Here is a 5,135-nt window from a genome sequence, read left to right on the forward strand (position 1 = left end):
ATTCTTCGTGAGTCTTACTTTTCAATTGACAAATGTTGGCTTTGCCTTTAATCCTATCCTGAATCTTGCGTGACAAGCTTTCACGATAAAGATAAAAGTTTGGCAAAATTTTTGCTTTCTCTTCTCTGTCAAAGTCAATAGTATACTGAATTCTTGTAAGCTGTTCTTCAGAAATGCCTTGAGCATCCTAGAAAATGAACGTTTCATATTATTAATGCAAAAATCCTGGAATTGTTAACATTTTCTCACATAATTCCTCTTAAACCCATGCTCTTCAATTCTCCTTGTAAATCTCTGCATTCTTTTCAGGTTCATGGCATCTTTTCTATTGCAGAGTGACCAAAACTGAATACAATACTCCAAATGTAGCCTCACTAATGCTTTGTACAACTGTAAAATAATATCCCAACTTCAATACTCAATTGCCTAACCTCTGACGACCAGCAAACCAAAAGCCTTCTTAACTACCTACTTAACTACTTTCAGGGAACTATGTATTAGTACTCCTCTGGTTGACAACACACCACGGGTGCGACCACTCACTGATAAGATTCTGTCCTGGTTTGATTTTCCAAAATACATCAACTCAGCCTTAACTGAATTAAACTCTATTAGTTATTGTGTGGCCCAGTTGCCCAGCTGATCAAGATCCTAGCGTAATTTTTGATAACCATCCTCACACCTCACCAATGTCAAACAATAATCAGTATATCTCATTCAGCAATTCCTTCTCCAGCTTCCCATAATGTCCTTAGATATATTGAACCGTGTTACTCTCTACCTTAATGTAGAATTCTACCATTTTATGGTCACTGTTGCCCAACGGGCTTTGCACAACAAGATTGCTAACTAACCCTTCCTCATTACACAATATCTCAGTGTAGGATGGCCTGCCCTCTAGTTGGTTCCTCTACATATTGGCTAAGAAAACCATCCCATATACACGCCAGGAAATCCTCCTCTGTGTTGTTACCAATTTGATTAGTCCAATCTATATGTAGATTAAAGTCACTCATGTAACTGCTGTACCTTTGCTACACACATCCCTAATTTCCTGTTTGATGCTTTCCCCAACCTCACTACTGCTGTTTGGTGGTCTGTACACAACCCTAAAAAGCGTTTTCTGCCCTTGGCTATTTCGCAGTTCTACCCATAATGGTTCTACAGCATCCAAGCTAATGTCTCTCCTTACCATTGCATTAATCTCCTCTTTAACCAGCAATGCCACTCCACCTCCTCTTCCTTTCTGTCTATTCTTCCTGAATATTGAATATCCCAGCATGTTGCGCTCCCAGCCTTGGTCACCCTGAAGCCATGTCTCCGTAATCTCAACTATGTCATATCCATTAGCAACTAATTGTGCATTCAATTCATCCACCTTATTACGAATGCTCCTTGCATTAAGGCACAAAGCTCTAAGGTTTGTTTTAACATTCTTAGCCCTTATAGAATTATGATGTAATGTGGGCCTTTTTGATTTTTGCCATCGATCTCTCTGCCTTCCACTTTTACTTTTCTCCCATCTTCCTTTTGCTTCTGCCCTAATTTTACCACCCTCTGTCTCCCTGCATTGGTTCCCATCCCCCTGCCATATTAGTTTAAACTCTTCCCAACAGCACTCGCAAACACTCCACCGGGGACATCGGTTCCAGTCCAGCCCAGGTGAAGACTGTCCGGTTTGTATTGGTCCCACCTCTCCCAGAACCGGATCCAATGCCCGGGGAATATGAATCCCTCCCCCTTACACCATCTCTCAAGCCAGGTTTTCATCCAAAATATCCTGTCATTTCTAATCTTACTAGCACGTTGCACCAGTAGTAATCCAGAGATTATTACCTTTGAGGTCCCACTTTTTAAATTACCTAACTCTCTAAATTTGCTTTGGAGAACCTAATCCCGTTTTCTACCTATGTCGTTGGTACCTACGTGCACCACAACAGCTGGCTGCTCGCTCTCCCCCTGCAGAATGCCCAGCAGCCGCTCAGAGATATTCATGACCCTTGCACCTGGGAGGCAACATACCATCCTGGAGTGTCTTTCGCGGCCACAGAAACGCCTATCAATTCCCCTTACAATGGAATCCCCTATCACTATAGCTCTCCCACTCTTTTCCCTGCCCTCCTGTGCAGCCAAGCCCTCCGTGGTGCCATGAACTTGGCTGCTGCTGCCTTCCCCATATAAGACATCTCCCCAACAGTATCCAAAAGGGCATTTCTGTTTTGGAGGGAGATGGCCGCAGAGGACTCCTGCACTACCTGCTTTCTCTTGGGCTGTCTGGCAGTCACCCATTCCCTCTCTGCCTGAGCAACCTTCACCTGTGGTGTGACCAATGCACGAAATGTGCTATCCATGACACTCTCAGCATCATGGATGCTCCAAAGTGTGTATCCTGGTGCAGCTCCAGCGCCATCATGCGGCTTGCCAGGAGCTGCAGCTGGACACACTTACCACACACATACTCGTCAGGGACACTGGATGCATCCCTGATTTCCCACATTGCACAGGGGGAACATACCACAACGCCAAGTTGTTCTGCCATGACTTAACCCTTAATTTAAGTTAACATAAATCAATCTTTGCGACCTAACTGTTAAATTTAAATCAACTCCCAGTAGTTTCCTCGCCTCAGCCTACTCGTCGAAGACTCCTGAGCCAAAGACTCACACTTTACCTTCCAAGGTGTCTTTTGCCGTGGTCTTTCTCATGTCTTTCTCCGAGGTAAAAATTGAAGAAATATTCATTGAGGATCTTGCCCATTTCATGTGGTTCCATTTTAAGTTGACCATTTTGACTTCTGGGAGCCATACCCCCTTGCGGGGGCTGTGCGTGTCGGTTGCCTCGGTAGGGGTCTAGCTGTCTGTCCGTGGGTGCGGGGGGAGGAGAGGGGAAGTTTTGTTGCCTCCATCACAGTGAGGGGGTGTTTGGAGTCACTGTGATGGATGTTTGTGTTGGGGTCGTGTGTCCTGTGTTCTTTTCTTTTTTTTGCTGTGACTGCTGAAATTTTGTTCGGTGTTGTGCCGAGTGACAATAAAGTTTTGTTATGTTATGTTATGTTATGTTATGTTCAATTAACCTTTTCCCCGTAGAATAAAAATTTGTTAGATTGTCCTTAATCTTTGTCCCCTGTTTTACCCTCTAAATGGGGAGAGAATTCAAAAAATCGGAGGGCAAAGGAACTTGGTGTAGGATTTGCAAAATGTTAATTTGCAAGTCAAATTGGTAGAAGCAAGGCTAATGCAATGCTAGCATTTATTTAGAGATGGCTGGAATACAACAACAGGATGTAATGCTGGGGCTTTATAAGGCACATATGGAGTATTGTGAGCAGTTTTGGGCCCCATAACTGAGGAAGGGTGTGCTGGCATTGGAGAGGGTCCAGAGGAGGTTTACGACGATGATCCCAGGAATGATTGGGTTAACATATAAGGAGCGTTTGATGGCACTGGCCTGTGCTCACTGTAGTTTAAAAGGACGAGAGGGGACCTCATTGAAACTTACCAAATAGTGAAATGCCTGGATAGAGTGAATATGGAGAGGATGTTTCCACTAGTGGGAGAGTCTATGACCAGAGGTCATAGCCTCAGAATAAAAGAACCCTCCTTTAGAAAGGAGATGAGAAGGAATTTATTTCGTCAGAGGGTCATGAATCTGTGGAATTCATTGCCACAGAAGGCTGTGGAGACCAAGTCAATGGATATTTTTAAAGCGGAGATTGACAGATTCATAATTATTAAGGGTGTCAGGGGTTATGGTGCAAAGGCAGGAGAATGGGGTTGAGAGGAAAAGATAGATAGCCATGATTGAATGGCGGAGTAGACTTAATGGATCCAATGGCCCAAATGCTGCTCCTCGACCTTATGAACCTATGAATCTCACATTCCAGATGTTTCATTGCACATAAATCAACTTTTGCAAGTTCCGGTTTAATACTACCAAAGTTGACCTTGCCCAAATTCAGAACTTTAACTAATGGACCAGTCCTGTCCTCATATATTTTAAAGCTAATAGAACTATTCACCAAGGGGAAGGATGTGGAACAGAGTGAGATCAGTGCGTGGAATACTAACATACTAGGGTGGTGGTGTTTGGGTTCTTGCAGAGCATTAAAGTTGATAAATCTATCCCATGTTATTGAGAGAGGCAAGAGATGAAATTGCAGGGTCCATGACAAAGATCTTTGTATCTTCTCTAGCCACAGGTGAAATCCCGGATGACAGGAGAGAAGGCAATGGTTTCCCTTTGTTTCAGAAGTAGAGATAATCTTGGAAATTGTAGCCCGGTGAACCTCACGTCAGTGTTAGAGAAGCTATTGAGTATAGAAGCTGGGAGGTCATGTCATAGTTATATAAGACGTTCGTGACCCCTCAGCCTAAAGAAGGGTCTTGACCCAAAATGTCACATATTCCTTCTCTGTCCCACTCAGTTACTCCAGCATTTTATGTCTATAGAAGTAGGGATGTTATGTTACAGTTGTACAAGATGGTGATGAGGCCATATTTGGATTATCATGTTCAGTTTTGGTCATCATATTATAGGAAAGATCAAATATGTTAAATATGCAAATATGTTAGTGGTTTTTAAAAGACTTTTGGATAGGCATATGGATGTGCGGGGATGGAGGGATATGGATATGTGCAGGTAGGTAAGTGATGTTCTTTGCATGCACAGACATTGTGGGCTGAAAGTTTAATGTTCTGAGGGGCAACTTTTTCCACTCAAACGGTGGTAGAAATATGGAATGAGCTGCTAGAAGAGAAAATTGAGGCAGGTACAATAACAATATTCAAAAGAGACTTGGACAGGTGCATGGTTAGGAATGATTTAGGATGAACCCAATGCAGGCAAATAGGACTTGTTTAGATGGGGCTTCTTGGTTGGCATGGACAAATTGGGCTGAAGGACCTAGTTCCGTGCTGTATGACTCTGTGACTCTAAGATCCCCAATACCATCTTCTTCTTGATCTCAAACATATATTATTAATTTTGCATGACATTTAAGATAAATTAATATTTCTATTCTCATATACTGGCATAATTACTTACAGGTTTTATCCCAAGCTTTTCTAATTTGTCAGCCAAACTTTGCTCAACTATTTTATGCAATTCTTTCACGATGGTAGGATTTTTGTGCAAAA

This window comes from Rhinoraja longicauda, chromosome 7 (assembly GCF_053455715.1).
Source record: "Rhinoraja longicauda isolate Sanriku21f chromosome 7, sRhiLon1.1, whole genome shotgun sequence".
In the NCBI taxonomy this organism is placed as follows: domain Eukaryota; kingdom Metazoa; phylum Chordata; class Chondrichthyes; order Rajiformes; family Arhynchobatidae; genus Rhinoraja; species Rhinoraja longicauda.